Genomic DNA, 17,500 nt, shown 5'->3' on the forward strand with positions numbered 1-17,500 from the left:
TTTTCCCTATATTACGGCGGGGGTAACGGGCCCTTAAGTGTACTAAGAAAGAGTCCAAAAGCCTAAACAAGTCATGCATCATAAAAAAAAGTACTCTTTTCATGACTTGTCTAGATCAGGCAGGACAGGTCCAGACTACAAACCCTTCCGAGCCACCAGCTCTCTAAAACACTTCCTGGGTGTAGGAAGGTGGATATCTGACTATGGTTACCCCCAAACTTTTTGCCTGGTGTTTAGCTGGTTTTTGACTTAGTTGGCCTGGGATCCTGCTATTCAGGGCCCCAGGCTGATTGCTCTCTCCTTAAAATGGACTCCATGTACCTTAGGTGCATAACACAATTGGAATTGGTTCACCTTATAGGCCCCTGTAACAGTGTACCATAGGTACCCAGGGCATAGGTGTAGCCAAGGCCTACCAGGGGCTGCAGCATGTATTGTGCCACCCCTGGCCTGGCCTCCATATTTGACACAACTGGCTGATCACTCAGCTGGGGTAAGTTGGTGTAATCACCTCTTACTTAGGTACAGTATGCCTGTGCCTAACCCTAAACTGGACACATGTGTTCCTATCAGCCACTCCTATGGAAGGCCTCATCAATCCTGGAGGCAGAGTGCTTGGAAATATGTGAGATGGTGCTCTGGCATGAGCTGAGCCTGTCTGCAGCTGTCGGGAAAAACTCCCTAAGCTGTTCCGGGATATTGCCATACCATATACTCTTAAGTGCATTATAATCCTCGCGGTTAAATGCTATCTTTGGTTTGGCTTTATCAAAACATGTCGAGTAAGGTGTCATACGAATTGGAATACTATCCCCTCGCCAATTCTGGCGACGGGGATAGCATTCCACCCTTCTAGAGGGACACGACATGTGTGTAGCCTTAACCCCGGTTAAAGTTAAACAGAGCCTCAGCTTCACAAAATGGACGCTGCCACCACAGACACAAGTCTGGCCTCCTGCTGCTGACCGAAACTCGGCAGATGGTGGCCTGGACAAAGGGTTTCCTGCCTTGGGAGGTGCGAGCACCACCCCAGACAGGATTTTGTGTATTGGGTAGGACAGGGCTGAATAGAATCAGACATGCCCGGGGCACACAAGGTGTCCTCGTGCATAGGCCAGCCCAAACCGGTTCTGGGGCCTTCCAGCCCCAGTCCTGGCGCGGAGCTGGACAAAGGAAAGGGGGTGTAACCGCCCCCCTTCCTGGTTCCTCCCAGAGGAGGGACCTAGTAGGTGATCCACCCCCTAGATTGGAATAAGAGGGGGAGCAGTGCCATTGCACAGCAGATCATCCCGAAATCAACTTAAAACTAAGAAGAAGACTGGACTTCGACATTCTGCTGCACAGAAGACTGAAGAAGAATCTCCCTTGTGGCCAAGGAGTGACCACCCTGTGAACACAGGTACCAACCAGCAACTCGACGTCTGCTTTGCCGCCGCCTCCCGCCGGAGCCCGAGCCCAGAGCCCGACAAGAACCAGATTCCCAGACCTCTCAGAGCCCGATCCACAGTCCCTGCAAAGAAGGGACCCGTGGAGGCACCGAGTGACGTGGGACCGGACCTCTTGAAAGACACCCGAAAAGCTGACTGCGCAGCTTCTGAGGCATCCTCGACGTTGTGCTTTGGGGATTGAGAACCCCCACCACCGAGCAGCCCTTGCACCGAAGATCAGCCCTCCAGCATCTCCACGATCTGCGTGGGGCCCTTTTGCATTGTGCCACTCGACGCGCCATCCCGGCCACTAGCCACGCGGCCAGCGGCCATCTTGGCGACGAACCCGAAGATTTAAACAGCAGGTCTGGTTGCTCCAGACCTACCCAAGCTCCTGTGAAAAGGAGCACCCGCTCTGACCTTGCTGGTCCGAGTGAACAGCATCTTTCAACTTCTGCGTGGCTTGCATTTGCCAAGGCCTGTTTGCTCCGATCAGGTCGCCGACACCGCCAACAGCGAGAAGCCTACGTGGGACAGCTCGTGACCGACTCCTGGACGTCCTCGACCCCGGGTATCCACGTGGCTGCAGAAAGAAGCTACCCGACAACGCCTGTTTGCACCCGACATCACCTGGTTCCACTCTGGTTCCACGGCAGTCACTGGCTAGTGACTTTGAACACTGTCCCCTCTGCTTTCAGGTCTTCACATCTACAGATCCACCCTTGGATCCACCGGAACTCTTCTCATCGAGCCGCCTGCAGCATCTCCTGCTCCAAGCACCATCGACCAGCGTGACGAAACCCGACACATCTTCGACCCTGTGCACCCGCTTCCTGTGGGTGAGGTAACTCAGCTCCGCCGGTGCTCCTGCACTGGTACACATCCCAAGGGCCTGTGTTTTAAGTTTCAGCTCCGTAGGTCACTCGGAAGGTTCCTAACTTTCTAACTTTGTGCTTTTTACGCACCATAGACTTTGTATTGAGAAGTGCGTGCACTTTGGACACTGCACCCGAGTCCCGTGGGCCTTTCCCGACTTAGCTAACTCCAGTCTCGAATAGCTCCAGCGATTCCCAAGGCCCTAGGCCTCTTCACTTTCCTCCTGGTATCCCTTATACCACTTATTTAGTATATGGTTTAGGTGGCCCCTAGGGCTCATCCATATTGTGCAACTTTTGTGTATTTTAAACTGTCTTGTGATTTTACGCTTGTGCTTCTGTGCTCATAAAGAGTCCAGGGGATTTTATAGTTAATAAATCAATATATATTTTCAATATATATCTGTGTGGTGTCCCTTTCATTTGGTATTCAAGGGGGTTGTGTATGGTATAACAGCTGGCTTCACATGCCTTTCAGAGTTTAGCCTAAGACTGCTTTGTCCACGTTACCACTAGGATAACTGGTCTACAAGGTTGAATTACAACCATCATCATAAGGGTTGCTTGGCATGGTACAAAGTGATCACTAGAACTAGTGAGCATTATATACCAGGCCAACTTCTCACATTGGTGAGCAGCGGATTGGGATCTGAGCTTGCTGTTGTTTTACCATTACAATCTTTGAGATTATCATTTGAAAGATCATACAGGTACCTGCTAGGTACATATAAAACAAGACTAGTATACTTAAGTTCTACTGAACTTAGTTGTTGTAGAGCAAAGGGAGTAGCACACCCTAGCTACAACTACTAGATAGGTTTAGTAGGTAAACACCAGTGTAGGTAGATTGCAACACATCCACCCACACTAGAGCAATGTCTGGAACAGAGGGGTCCAGTGGACTTACTCCTGTTGAGAGTGACCCTCCAAGGGCACCATCCCAGTTTGCTATTTTTCCTTTTAAGGAATTAAGACAGCTTTGTGTCTTAAGGGGTCTGAAGACAGGGCCTTCCCCTACTACAGACCACCTAAGAGAGCTCTTGGATCAGTCTGAGGCTCTAAAGACCTCTAAAGCAAACCCCACAGGGAATGCTGAAGGAGGCCATCCTTCAGAGGATGACACTGTAGACACCCCTACCCCTATCATCCTAGTAGATGAGGAAGCCTCCACCACTGGAGCTCCTCACGTAGATGTAGAGGAAGAGGAAGAAGAAGAGGAGGAGGAGGTGGAAAGCAGTGAGTCAGATGATGACAGAGATAGTCAGGTGCTGGTCAGTAGACTGAACCAGGCTAACTTAAGTCAACTTGGGAATGAATCAGGTAACAACCCATTCAGACCCTCAGGTGGACTTAACCAGGGCCATAGGAGGAGGAGGCATCACTCAGGTGAATCCAATACCTCCCATGTCTCTAGAGGCTCTCATGGTCACTCCAGGAAGGAGATGACTAGCCCTCAGAGAAGGGAACATGAGGCCAAGATGAGAGAGGCTGAGCTTAGGATTCAGAGGCAAGAATTAGAGGTTGCCCTGGCCAAGGAGAAACTTGCTAGAGCAAGACAGCCTAGAGAGAGTGGATTAGGATCCACTGGTGGCAGCACTATCCAGAAGGATAAAGACAGGTCCTTTGATACAAGAAACCTGAGTAAGATTGTGCCCCCCTACAAAGCTGGGGATGATATCCACAAATGGATGACTGCACTTGAGAGAGCCTGCATGGTACAGCAGATCCCTCAGGAGCAGTGGGCAGCAATCTTGTGGCTCTCCTTTGAAGGTAGAGGCAGAGACAGACTCCTCACAGTTAGTGATGAGGATTCTAGAAACTACATGGTCCTGAAGAGTGCTCTGATTGATGGGTTAGGCTTAACCACTGAACAGTACAGGTTAATGTTCAGAGATACCCAGAAGACACAGACTCAGGACTGGTCTGAATTTGTTGAGTGTGCCACTAAGGCTCTGGAGGGCTGGTTGCTGGGAAGTAAGGTTACTGACTATACAGGATTGTATAATTTAATTATGAGAGAGCAAATCTTAAGTAATTGTCAAAATCAGCTTCTACATCAGCACCTGGTTGACTCTGATCTGACCTCCCCACAAGAATTGGGTAGGAGGGCAGACAAATGGGTCAGAACCAGGATCAGGCCTAAGAACCAGGGTGGTGACCAAAAGAAAGAGACTACCAAGCCTCAAGAGAAGGGTGGGGATAAAAGTAAGGAAAAGACTTCCCCAGGGCCCCAAAACTCCAAGAATGGGGGTGGGTCCCAAGACACTTCTACATCCCAGAAAAAGCCTTATTGTCATACCTGTAAACAGGTGGGGCATTACAAAACAGATAGCTGTTGTCCCAAGAATGGCAATAAGGAGAATATACCTCCAGGTAAGGCTCCAACACCTCCTGTCACTGTTAGCAGTGGTCCCCCAGGTGGTGGGAGCACCCCCAAGAATTTGGGTGGGTTTACTTTTGGAGGACAGGTGGACTCTGGCCTATCCAGGTCCCCTAACTCAGATACTCTTGTCTATGAGACTGGCATGGGGTTTGCCAATTTCACTGCTTGCCCAAACACTTTGAGCAAGTATAGACAGGAGCCCCTCATCAATGGCTTGAAAGTTGAGGCCTTCAGAGACACAGGGGCTAGCATCACCATGGTGGCTGAATGTCTAGTCCCCTCAAGGCAACTTTTACCTGATGCCAGATATCAGGTGACAAACATTGATGGCATAGAAACCAATCATCCCATGGCAGTAGTCAATCTTAGCTGGGGAGGTGTCACTGGCCCAAAGAGAGTGGCAGTGTCAGCAAACTTGCCTGTAGATTGCCTACTGGGTAATGATTTGGAAATCTCAGCCTGGGCTGAGGTTGAACAGCAAACCCATTCTAGAATGGTAAATCTCCATGGAAAGGTTAGTGGGGCTGTAATGGCTACAGCCCCAATTCAAGATGTCCTTCCTGAAAAGGTTGGGAGGGCTGAGCAAACCTCAGCCCCATCTTTAGATAACTTCCCTCCTGAAAAGAGTAGCAGGGCTGTACTAGTAACAGCCCATACCCAAACTGAGTCTCCTCCTGAAAAGGTTGGTGGGGCTGTGATGGCCACAGCCCAAACTCAAACTGATACATGGGTAGTGAAGCCTGAAATGATGGATCACTCCACCCAAACAGAGAGCATTGAGGAGGAAGAGAAATCTCCCTCCCACCAGACTTTAGGAAAGGATCAGCCTCCTCAGGGAACTGATCTTACCCCTGATGAAGGAACTGTCCCAGAGGTTGTTAGGCCTGGCCTGACAGAGCCTCTGATGGCAGTGGACCCTTCTCAGGAGGGACCCAGTCTGGAGCAGGTAACCTGCCCCTCTCTACCTTGCCTTACTCAGCCCAGGGCTGCAGAGGACAAGAAGGACAGTGAGACCCAAAGGGCCCCCTGTCAAATAAAGCACCCCCATCAACAGATTAGGGGCACCGAAACTAGTAGCCCTAGTGAGGTGCAAACTTTAAAAACTCCTGAGAGATCCCCCTTAAAAGTAGTTAGGGACCTCCCCCAGATGGATATTGTTGGGCACAGCCAAACCTGGGACCCTAAGGGCCCAAACCTGAACTGTCCCTCCAGTAAGCCAAACAGAGGGACTCAGCCTCCAGCTTTAGGTAGCCAGAGGTTGACCCTGAGAGCACAGTTCAACTCAGTCAGAGAAAGAAAGGCACACATGGTGGAGAGTGATTGGAGGAAGCTGAGCCCTACAGAGGAAACTCACTTCAGTACTCCATCCCAACACCAGCCTTTGACTTTGCAAAGACACACCACAGGTAGAGATTCCCTATGGTGGAGACCCTCAGATACCCTTAGGGTGAGGGATTGCTTAGTGGACCATGAGACAGGGGGTTACCAAGCCAGAGCTGGTACTTCCTTATATGGCCACTTAGGCAATATAGGCTTACCTGGTCAAGGATAGCCTTATCTCCTTTCGTTTGGGGGGGGGTTATGTAGGAAGGTGGATATCTGACTATGGTTACCCCCAAACTTTTTGCCTGGTGTTTAGCTGGTTTTTGACTTAGTTGGCCTGGGATCCTGCTATTCAGGGCCCCAGGCTGATTGCTCTCTCCTTAAAATGGACTCCATGTACCTTAGGTGCATAACACAATTGGAATTGGTTCACCTTATAGGCCCCTGTAACAGTGTACCATAGGTACCCAGGGCATAGGTGTAGCCAAGGCCTACCAGGGGCTGCAGCATGTATTGTGCCACCCCTGGCCTGGCCTCCATATTTGACACAACTGGCTGATCACTCAGCTGGGGTAAGTTGGTGTAATCACCTCTTACTTAGGTACAGTATGCCTGTGCCTAACCCTAAACTGGACACATGTGTTCCTATCAGCCACTCCTATGGAAGGCCTCATCAATCCTGGAGGCAGAGTGCTTGGAAATATGTGAGATGGTGCTCTGGCATGAGCTGAGCCTGTCTGCAGCTGTCGGGAAAAACTCCCTAAGCTGTTCCGGGATATTGCCATACCATATACTCTTAAGTGCATTATAATCCTCGCGGTTAAATGCTATCTTTGGTTTGGCTTTATCAAAACATGTCGAGTAAGGTGTCATACGAATTGGAATACTATCCCCTCGCCAATTCTGGCGACGGGGATAGCATTCCACCCTTCTAGAGGGACACGACATGTGTGTAGCCTTAACCCCGGTTAAAGTTAAACAGAGCCTCAGCTTCACAAAATGGACGCTGCCACCACAGACACAAGTCTGGCCTCCTGCTGCTGACCGAAACTCGGCAGATGGTGGCCTGGACAAAGGGTTTCCTGCCTTGGGAGGTGCGAGCACCACCCCAGACAGGATTTTGTGTATTGGGTAGGACAGGGCTGAATAGAATCAGACATGCCCGGGGCACACAAGGTGTCCTCGTGCATAGGCCAGCCCAAACCGGTTCTGGGGCCTTCCAGCCCCAGTCCTGGCGCGGAGCTGGACAAAGGAAAGGGGGTGTAACCGCCCCCCTTCCTGGTTCCTCCCAGAGGAGGGACCTAGTAGGTGATCCACCCCCTAGATTGGAATAAGAGGGGGAGCAGTGCCATTGCACAGCAGATCATCCCGAAATCAACTTAAAACTAAGAAGAAGACTGGACTTCGACATTCTGCTGCACAGAAGACTGAAGAAGAATCTCCCTTGTGGCCAAGGAGTGACCACCCTGTGAACACAGGTACCAACCAGCAACTCGACGTCTGCTTTGCCGCCGCCTCCCGCCGGAGCCCGAGCCCAGAGCCCGACAAGAACCAGATTCCCAGACCTCTCAGAGCCCGATCCACAGTCCCTGCAAAGAAGGGACCCGTGGAGGCACCGAGTGACGTGGGACCGGACCTCTTGAAAGACACCCGAAAAGCTGACTGCGCAGCTTCTGAGGCATCCTCGACGTTGTGCTTTGGGGATTGAGAACCCCCACCACCGAGCAGCCCTTGCACCGAAGATCAGCCCTCCAGCATCTCCACGATCTGCGTGGGGCCCTTTTGCATTGTGCCACTCGACGCGCCATCCCGGCCACTAGCCACGCGGCCAGCGGCCATCTTGGCGACAAACCCGAAGATTTAAACAGCAGGTCTGGTTGCTCCAGAACTACCCAAGCTCCTGTGAAAAGGAGCACCCGCTCTGACCTTGCTGGTCCGAGTGAACAGCATCTTTCAACTTCTGCGTGGCTTGCATTTGCCAAGGCCTGTTTGCTCCGATCAGGTCGCCGACACCGCCAACAGCGAGAAGCCTACGTGGGACAGCTCGTGACCGACTCCTGGACGTCCTCGACCCCGGGTATCCACGTGGCTGCAGAAAGAAGCTACCCGACAACGCCTGTTTGCACCCGACATCACCTGGTTCCACTCTGGTTCCACGGCAGTCACTGGCTAGTGACTTTGAACACTGTCCCCTCTGCTTTCAGGTCTTCACATCTACAGATCCACCCTTGGATCCACCGGAACTCTTCTCATCGAGCCGCCTGCAGCATCTCCTGCTCCAAGCACCATCGACCAGCGTGACGAAACCCGACACATCTTCGACCCTGTGCACCCGCTTCCTGTGGGTGAGGTAACTCAGCTCCGCCGGTGCTCCTGCACTGGTACACATCCCAAGGGCCTGTGTTTTAAGTTTCAGCTCCGTAGGTCACTCGGAAGGTTCCTAACTTTCTAACTTTGTGCTTTTTACGCACCATAGACTTTGTATTGAGAAGTGCGTGCACTTTGGACACTGCACCCGAGTCCCGTGGGCCTTTCCCGACTTAGCTAACTCCAGTCTCGAATAGCTCCAGCGATTCCCAAGGCCCTAGGCCTCTTCACTTTCCTCCTGGTATCCCTTATACCACTTATTTAGTATATGGTTTAGGTGGCCCCTAGGGCTCATCCATATTGTGCAACTTTTGTGTATTTTAAACTGTCTTGTGATTTTACGCTTGTGCTTCTGTGCTCATAAAGAGTCCAGGGGATTTTATAGTTAATAAATCAATATATATTTTCAATATATATCTGTGTGGTGTCCCTTTCATTTGGTATTCAAGGGGGTTGTGTATGGTATAACAGCTGGCTTCACATGCCTTTCAGAGTTTAGCCTAAGACTGCTTTGTCCACGTTACCACTAGGATAACTGGTCTACAAGGTTGAATTACAACCATCATCATAAGGGTTGCTTGGCATGGTACAAAGTGATCACTAGAACTAGTGAGCATTATATACCAGGCCAACTTCTCACACTGGGTGTGGAAATTGTCTCAATGTTTACATCTAGTTTGAGTTTTTTCCATTTAACTCTGTGACTTGATGAGGATTGCGTAACGAGAAGTGAACATTTACTTAACTAAACTAAATGGTGTTCATGCAAAATCACACTACGCTGCAAGCAGGATTCGAACCTGCGCAGGGAAACCCCATTGGATTTCGAGTCCAACGCCTTAACCACTCGGCCATCGCAGCTGCATGAGTATGTTGTCACTGTTGTCGTATACGAGCCATACGCTGCTCACGTCAGTCCGAGACCTAAAAATTAAAGTAACGGCAGGACGGGGCATGTACCAGCAGTGCCCTGTATCCCCCACTTATTTTGAATGCTTTCATACAATTAATAAAAATAGCAACATGCATCACTCAAAGTGAGTGAAAGGGCACAGATGAGTGGTAATCAATCACTGCATGTTTCTACCCACATTTCCCTATATTACGGCGGTGGTAACGGGCCCTTAAGTGTACTAAGAAAGAGTCCAAAAGCCTAAACAAGACATGCATCATAAAAAAAGTACTCATTTCGTAACTTGTCTAGATCAGGCAGGATAGGTCCAGACTACAAACCCTTCCGAGCCACCAGCTCTCTAAAACACTTCCTGGGTGTGGAAATTGTCTCAATGTTTACATCTAGTTTGAGTTTTTTCCATTTAACTCTGTGACTTGATGAGGATTGCGTAACGAGAAGTGAACATTTACTTAACTAAACCAAATGGTGTTAATGCAAAATCACTCTACGCTGCTAGCAGGATTCGAACCTGTGCAGGGAAACCCCATTGGATTTCGAGTCCAACGCCTTAACCACTCGGCCATCGCAGCTGCATGAGTATGATCTCACTGTTGTCGTATACGAGCCATACGCTGCTCACGTCAGTCCGAGACCTAAAAATTAAAGTAACGGCAGGACGGGGCACGTACCAGCAGTGCCCTGTATCCCCCACTTATTTTGAATGCTTTCATACAATTAATAAAAATAGCAACAAGCATCACTCAAAGTGAGTGACAGGGCACAGATGAGCGGTAATCAATCACTGCGCATTTCTACCCTCTTTTCCCTATATTACGGCAGTGGTAACGGGCCCTTAAGTGTACTAAGAAAGAGTCCAAAAGCCTAAACAAGACACGCTTCATAAAAAAAATAATTACTCTTTTCGTGACTTGTCTAGATCATGCAGGACAGGTCCAGACTATGAACCCTTCCGAGGCACCTGCTCTCTAAAACACTTCCTGGGTGTGGAAATTGTCTCAATGTTTACATCTAGTTTGAGTTTTTGCCGTTTAACTCTGTGACTTGATGAGGATTGCGTAATGAGAAGTGAACATTTACTTAACTTAACCAAATGGTGTTCATGCAAAATCTCATGCCGCTGCAAGCAGGATTCGAGCCTACGCGGGGAAACCCGATTGGATTTCAAGTCCAACACCTTAACCACTCGGCCATCGCAGCTGCATGAGTATGATGTCACTGTTGTCGTATACGAGCCATGCTCTGCTCATGTCAGGCGGAGACCAAAAAAATAAAGTAATGGAAGGACGGGGCACGTACCAGCAGTGCCTTGTTGTCCTCACTTATTTTGCATGCTTTCATACAATTAATAAAAATAGCAACATGCATCACTCAAAGTGAGTGAAAGGGCACAGATGAGTGGTAATCAATCACTGCACATTTCTACCCTCGTTTCCATATATTACGGCGGTGGCAACGGGCCCTTAAGTGTACTAAGAAAGAGTCCAAAAGCCTAAACAAGACATGCATCATAAAAAAAGTACTCATTTCGTAACTTGTCTAGATCAGGCAGGATAGGTCCAGACTACAAACCCTTCCGAGCCACCAGCTCTCTAAAACACTTTCTGGGTGTGGAAATTGTCTCAATGTTTACATCTAGTTTGAGTTTTTTCCATTTAACTCTGTGACTTGATGAGGATTGCGTAACGAGAAGTGAACATTTACTTAACTAAACCAAATGGTGTTCATGCAAAATCACACTACGCTGCAAGCAGGATTCGAACCTGCGCAGGGAAACCCCATTGGATTTCGAGTCCAACGCCTTAACCACTCGGCCATCGCAGCTACATGAGTATGATCTAACTGTTGTCGTATACGAGCCATACGCTGCTCACGTCAGTCCGAGACCTAAAAATTAAAGTAACGGCAGGACGGGGCATGTACCAGCAGTGCCCTGTATCCCCCACTTATTTTGAATGCTTTCATACAATTAATAAAAATAGCAACAAGCATCGCTCAAAGTGAGTGACAGGGCACAGATGAGCGGTAATCAATCACTGCGCATTTCTACCCTCTTTTCCCTATATTACGGCGGTGGTAACGGGCCCTTAAGTGTACTAAGAAAGAGTCCAAAAGCCTAAACAAGACACGCTTCATAAAAAAAATAATTACTCTTTTCGTGACTTGTCTAGATCATGCAGGACAGGTCCAGACTACGAACCCTTCCGAGGCACCTGCTCTCTAAAACACTTCCTGGGTGTGAAATTGTCTCAATGTTTACATCTAGTTTGAGTTTTTGCCGTTTAACTCTGTGACTTGATGAGGATTGCGTAATGAGAAGTGAACATTTACTTAACTTAACCAAATGGTGTTCATGCAAAATCTCATGCCGCTGCAAGCAGGATTCGAACCTACGCGGGGAAACCCGATTGGATTTCAAGTCCAACGCCTCAACCACTCGGCCATCACAGCTGCATGAGTATGAGGTCACTGTTGTCGTATACGAGCCATGCTCTGCTCATGTCAGGCGGAGACCAAAAAAATAAAGTAACGGAAGGACGGGGCACGTACCAGCAGTGCCTTGTTGTCCTCACTTATTTTGCATGCTTTCATACAATTAATAAAAATAGCAACATGCATCACTCAAAGTGAGTGAAAGGGCACAGATGAGTGGTAATCAATCACTGCATGTTTCTACCCACTTTTCCCTATATTACGGGGGTGGTAACGGGCCCTTAAGTGTACTAAGAAAGAGTCCAAAAGCCTAAATAAGACATGCATCATAAAAAAGTACTCTTTTCATGACTTGTCTAGATCAGGCAGGACAGGCCCAGACTACAAACCCTTCCGAGACACCAGCTCTCTAAAACACTTCCTGGGTGTGGAAATTGTCTCAATGTTTACATCTAGTTTGAGTTTTTTCCATTTAACTCTGTGACTTGATGAGGATTGCGTAACGAGAAGTGAACATTTACTTAACTAAACCAAATGGTGTTCATGCAAAATCACACTACGCTGCAAGCAGGATTCGAACCTGCGCAGGGAAACCCCATTGGATTTCAAGTCCAACGCCTTAACCACTCGGCCATCGCAGCTGCGTGAGTATGATGTCACAGTTGTCGTATACGAGCCATGCACTACTCACGTCAGGCCGAGACATAAAAAATAAAGTAACAGAAGGACGGGGCACGTACCAGCAGTGCCCTGTTGTCCTCACTTATTTTGCATGCTTTCATACAATTAATAAAAATAGCAATACGCATAACTCAAAGTGAGAGACAGGGCACCGATGAGTGGTAATCAATCACTGCACATTTCTATCCTCGTTTCCCTATATTACGGCGGTGGCAACGGGCCCTTAAGTGTACTAAGAAAGAGTCCAAAAGCTTAAACAAGACACAATTCATTAAAAAAAGTACTCTTTTCATGACTTGTCTAGATCAGGCAGGACAGGTCCAGACTACGAACCCTTCCGGGCCACCTGCTCTCTAAAACACTTCCTGGGTGTGGAAATTGTCTCAATGTTTACATCTAGTTTGAGTTTTTGTAGTTTAACTCTGTGACTTGATGAGGATTGCGTAATGAGAAGTGAACATTTACTTAACTAAACCAAATGGTGTTCATGCAAAAACTCATGCCGCTGCAAGCAGGATTCCAACCTACGCGGGGAAACCCCATTGGATTTCAAGTCCAACGCCTTAACCACTCGGCCATCGCAGCTGCGTGAGTATGATGTCACTGTTGTCGTATACGAGCCATGCGCTACTCATGTGAGGTCGAGACCTAAAAAATAAAGTAACGGAAGGACGGGGCACATACCAGCAGTGCCCTGTTGTCCTCACTTATTTCGCATACTTCCATACAATTAATAAAAATAGCAATATGCATCACTCAAAATGAGTGACAGGGCACAGATGAGCGGTAATCAATCACTGCACATTTCTACGCTCGTTTCCATATATTACGGCGGTGGCAACGGGCCCTTAAGTGTACTAAGAAAGAGTCCAAAAGCCTAAACAAGACATGCATCATAAAAAAAGTACTCATTTCGTAACTTGTCTAGATCAGGCAGGATAGGTCCAGACTACAAACCCTTCCGAGCAACCTGCTCTCTAAAACACTTCCTAGGTGTGGAAATTGTTTCAATGTTTACATCTAGTTTGAGTTTTTGCCATTTAACTCTGTGACTTGATGAGGATTGCGTAACGAGAAGTGAACATTTCCTTAACTAAACCAAATGGTGTTCGTGCAAAATCACACTACGCTGCAAGCAGGATTCAAACCTGCGCAGGGAAACCCCATTGGATTTCGAGTCCAACGCCTTAACCACTCGGCCATCGCAGATGCATGAGTATGATGTCACAGTTGTCGTATACGAGCCATGCTCTGCTCATGTCAGGCAGAGACCAAAAAAATAAAGTAACGGAAGGACGGGGCACGTACCAGTAGTGCCCTGTTGTCCTCACTTATTTTGAATGCTTTCATACAATTAATAAAAATAGCAACAAGCATCACTCAAAGTGAGTGACAGGGCACAGATGAGCGGTAATCAATCACTGCGCATTTCTACCCTCTTTTCCCTATATTACGGCGGTGGTAACGGGCCCTTAAGTGTACTAAGAAAGAGTCCAAAAGCCTAAACAAGACACGCTTCATAAAAAAAATAATTACTCTTTTCGTGACTTGTCTAGATCATGCAGGACAGGCCCAGACTACGAACCCTTCCGAGGCACCTGCTCTCTAAAACACTTCCTGGGTGTGGAAATTGTCTCAATGTTTACATCTAGTTTGAGTTTTTGCCGTTTAACTCTGTGACTTGATGAGGATTGCGTAATGAGAAGTGCACATTTACTTAACTAAACCAAATGGTGTTCATGCAAAATCACACTACGCTGCAAGCAGGATTCGAACCTACGCGGGGAAACCCCATTGGATTTCAAGCCCAATGCCTTAACCACTCGGCCATCGCAGCTACATGAGTATGACCTCACTGTTGTCGTATACGAGCCATGCACTACTCACGTCAGGCCGAGACCTAAAAAATAAAGTAATGGCAGGACGGGGCACGTACCAGCAGTGCCCTGTATCCCCCACTTATTTTGAATGCTTTCATACAATTAATAAAAATAGCAACAAGCATCACTCAAAGTGAGTGACAGGGCACAGATGAGCGGTAATCAATCACTGCATGTTTCTACCCACTTTTCCCTATATTACGGCGGTGGTAAAGGGCCCTTAAGTGTACTAAGAAAGAGTCCAAAAGCCTAAACAAGACATGCATCATAAAAAAAGTACTCTTTTCATGGCTTGTCTAGATCAGGCAGGACAGGTCCAGACTACAAACCCTTCCGAGCCACCAGCTCTCTAAAACACTTCCTGGGTGTGGAAATTGTCTCAATGTTTACATCTAGTTTGAGTTTTTTCCATTTAACTCTGTGACTTGATGAGGATTGCGTAACGAGAAGTGAACATTTACTTAACTAAACCAAATGGTGTTCATGCAAAATCACACTACGCTGCAAGCAGGATTCGAACCTACGCGGGGAAACCCCATTGGATTTCAAGCCCAATGCCTTAACCACTCGGCCATCGCAGCTACATGAGTATGATCTCACTGTTGTCGTATACGAGCCATGCACTACTCACGTCAGGCCGAGACCTAAAAAATAAAGTAATGGCAGGACGGGGCACGTACCAGCAGTGCCCTGTATCCCCCACTTATTTTGAATGCTTTCATACAATTAATAAAAATAGCAACAAGCATCACTCAAAGTGAGTGACAGGGCACAGATGAGCGGTAATCAATCACTGCGCATTTCTACCCTCTTTTCCCTATATTACGGCGGTGGTAACGGGCCCTTAAGTGTACTAAGAAAGAGTCCAAAAGCCTAAACAAGACACGCTTCATAAAAAAAATAATTACTCTTTTCGTGACTTGTCTAGATCATGCAGGACAGGCCCAGACTACGAACCCTTCCGAGGCACCTGCTCTCTAAAACACTTCCTGGGTGTGGAAATTGTCTCAATGTTTACATCTAGTTTGAGTTTTTGCCGTTTAACTCTGTGACTTGATGAGGATTGCGTAATGAGAAGTGCACATTTACTTAACTTAACCAAATGGTGTTCATGCAAAATCTCATGCCGCTGCAAGCAGGATTCGAACCTACGCGGGGAAACCCGATTGGATTTCAAGTCCAACGCCTTAACCACTCGGCCATCGCAGCTGCATGAGTATGATGTCACTGTTGTCGTATACGAGCCATGCTCTGCTCATGTCAGGCAGAGACCAAAAAAATAAAGTAACGGAAGGACGGGGCACGTACCAGCAGTGCCCTGTTGTCCTCACTTATTTTGCATGCTTTCATACAATTAATAAAAATAGCAACATGCATCACTCAAAGTGAGTGAAAGGGCACAGATGAGTGGTAATCAATCACTGCATGTTTCTACCCACTTTTCCCTATATTACGGCGGTGGTAACGGGCCCTTAAGTGTACTAAGAAAGAGTCCAAAAGCCTAAACAAGACATGCATCATAAAAAAAGTACTCTTTTCATGGCTTGTCTAGATCAGGCAGGACAGGTCCAGACTACAAACCCTTCCGAGCCACCAGCTCTCTAAAACACTTCCTGGGTGTGGAAATTGTCTCAATGTTTACATCTAGTTTGAGTTTTTTCCATTTAACTCTGTGACTTGATGAGGATTGCGTAACGAGAAGTGAACATTTACTTAACTAAACCAAATGGTGTTCATGCAAAATCACACTACGCTGCAAGCAGGATTCGAACCTGCGCAGGGAAACCCCATTGGATTTCGAGTCCAACGCCTTAACCACTCGGCCATCGCAGCTGCATGAGTATGATGTCACTGTTGTCGTATACGAGCCAATAGCTGCTCACGTCAGGCCGAGACCTAAAAATTAAAGTAGCGGCAGGACGGGGCACGTACCAGCAGTGCCCTGTATCCCCCACTTATTTTGCATGCTTTAATACAATTAATAAAAATAGCAATACGCATAACTCAAAGTGAGAGACAGGGCACCGATGAGCGGTAATCAATCACTGCACATTTCTATCCTCGTTTCCCTATATTACGTCGGTGGCAACGGGCCCTTAAGTGTACTCAGAAAGAGTCCAAAAGCTTAAACAAGACACGCTTCATAAAAAAAGTACTCTTTTCATGACTTGTCTAGATCAGGCAGGACAGGTCCAGAATACGAACCCTTCCGAGCCACCTGCTCTCTAAAACACTTCCTGGGTGTGGAAATTTTCTCAATGTTTACATCTAGTTTGAGTTTTTGCCGTTTAACTCTGTGACTTGATGAGGATTGCGTAACGAGAAGTGAACATTTACTTAACTAAACCAAATGGTGTTCATGCAAAATCTCATGACGCTGCAAGCAGGATTCGAACCTACGCGGGGAAACCCCATTGGATTTCAAGTCTAACGCCTTAACCACTCGGCCATCGCAGCTGCGTGAGTATGATGTCACAGTTGTCGTATACGAGCCATGCACTACTCACGTCAGGCCGAGACATAAAAAATAAAGTAACAGAAGGACGGGGCACGTACCAGCAGTGCCCTGTTGTCCTCACTTATTTTGCATGCTTTCATACAATTAATAAAAATAGCAATACGCATCACTCAAAGTGAGAGACAGGGCACCGGTGAGTGGTAATCAATCACTGCACATTTCTATCCTCGTTTCCCTATATTACGGCGGTGGCAACGGGCCCTTAAGTGTACTCAGAAAGAGTCCAAAAGCTTAAACAAGACACGCTTCATAAAAAAAAGTACTCTTTTCATGACTTGTCTAGATCAGGCAGGACAGGTCCTGACTAGGAACCCTTCCGAGCCACCTGCTCTCTACAACACTTCCTGGGTGTGGAAATTGTCTCAATGTTTACATCTAGTTTGAGTTTTTGCAGTTTAACTCTGTGACTTGATGAGGATTGCGTAATGAGAAGTGAACATTTACTTAACTAAACCAAATGGTGTTCATGCAAAATCACACTACGCTGCAAGCAGGATTCGAACCTGCGCAGGGAAACCCCATTGGATTTCGAGTCCAACGCCTTAACCACTCGGCCATCGCAGCTGCATGAGTATGTTGTCACTGTGGTCGTATACGAGCCATGCTTTGCTCATGTCAGGCGGAGACCAAAAAAATAAAGTAACGGAAGGACGGGGCACGTACCAGCAGTGCCCTGTTGTCCTCACTTATTTTGCATGCT

General features: G+C 47.6%; 12 non-coding genes across 12 annotated transcripts; all 12 read right to left on the reverse strand.

Moving 5' to 3' along the window:
• Positions 1-9,154: 9,154 nt before the first annotated feature.
• Positions 9,155-9,236, reverse strand: TRNAS-CGA (transfer RNA serine (anticodon CGA)). Its single transcript has one exon. It is a non-coding gene; the product is annotated as a tRNA-Ser (tRNA).
• Positions 9,237-9,778: 542 nt separating this feature from the next.
• TRNAS-CGA (transfer RNA serine (anticodon CGA)) lies at positions 9,779-9,860 on the reverse strand. Its single transcript has one exon. It is a non-coding gene; the product is annotated as a tRNA-Ser (tRNA).
• A 1,170-nt stretch (positions 9,861-11,030) lies between these two features.
• On the reverse strand, positions 11,031-11,112 carry TRNAS-CGA (transfer RNA serine (anticodon CGA)). The gene has a single exon. It is a non-coding gene; the product is annotated as a tRNA-Ser (tRNA).
• A 1,168-nt stretch (positions 11,113-12,280) lies between these two features.
• TRNAS-UGA (transfer RNA serine (anticodon UGA)) lies at positions 12,281-12,362 on the reverse strand. The gene has a single exon. It is a non-coding gene; the product is annotated as a tRNA-Ser (tRNA).
• Positions 12,363-12,905: 543 nt separating this feature from the next.
• TRNAS-UGA (transfer RNA serine (anticodon UGA)) lies at positions 12,906-12,987 on the reverse strand. Its single transcript has one exon. It is a non-coding gene; the product is annotated as a tRNA-Ser (tRNA).
• A 542-nt stretch (positions 12,988-13,529) lies between these two features.
• TRNAS-CGA (transfer RNA serine (anticodon CGA)) lies at positions 13,530-13,611 on the reverse strand. The gene has a single exon. It is a non-coding gene; the product is annotated as a tRNA-Ser (tRNA).
• A 546-nt stretch (positions 13,612-14,157) lies between these two features.
• On the reverse strand, positions 14,158-14,239 carry TRNAS-UGA (transfer RNA serine (anticodon UGA)). The gene has a single exon. It is a non-coding gene; the product is annotated as a tRNA-Ser (tRNA).
• Positions 14,240-14,781: 542 nt separating this feature from the next.
• TRNAS-UGA (transfer RNA serine (anticodon UGA)) lies at positions 14,782-14,863 on the reverse strand. The gene has a single exon. It is a non-coding gene; the product is annotated as a tRNA-Ser (tRNA).
• A 546-nt stretch (positions 14,864-15,409) lies between these two features.
• TRNAS-UGA (transfer RNA serine (anticodon UGA)) lies at positions 15,410-15,491 on the reverse strand. The gene has a single exon. It is a non-coding gene; the product is annotated as a tRNA-Ser (tRNA).
• Positions 15,492-16,033: 542 nt separating this feature from the next.
• Positions 16,034-16,115, reverse strand: TRNAS-CGA (transfer RNA serine (anticodon CGA)). Its single transcript has one exon. It is a non-coding gene; the product is annotated as a tRNA-Ser (tRNA).
• A 542-nt stretch (positions 16,116-16,657) lies between these two features.
• On the reverse strand, positions 16,658-16,739 carry TRNAS-UGA (transfer RNA serine (anticodon UGA)). Its single transcript has one exon. It is a non-coding gene; the product is annotated as a tRNA-Ser (tRNA).
• Positions 16,740-17,282: 543 nt separating this feature from the next.
• On the reverse strand, positions 17,283-17,364 carry TRNAS-CGA (transfer RNA serine (anticodon CGA)). Its single transcript has one exon. It is a non-coding gene; the product is annotated as a tRNA-Ser (tRNA).
• Positions 17,365-17,500: the final 136 nt, after the last annotated feature.

This window comes from Lissotriton vulgaris, chromosome 11 (genome assembly GCF_964263255.1).
Source record: "Lissotriton vulgaris chromosome 11, aLisVul1.2, whole genome shotgun sequence".
Taxonomy (NCBI): Eukaryota; Metazoa; Chordata; class Amphibia; order Caudata; family Salamandridae; genus Lissotriton; species Lissotriton vulgaris.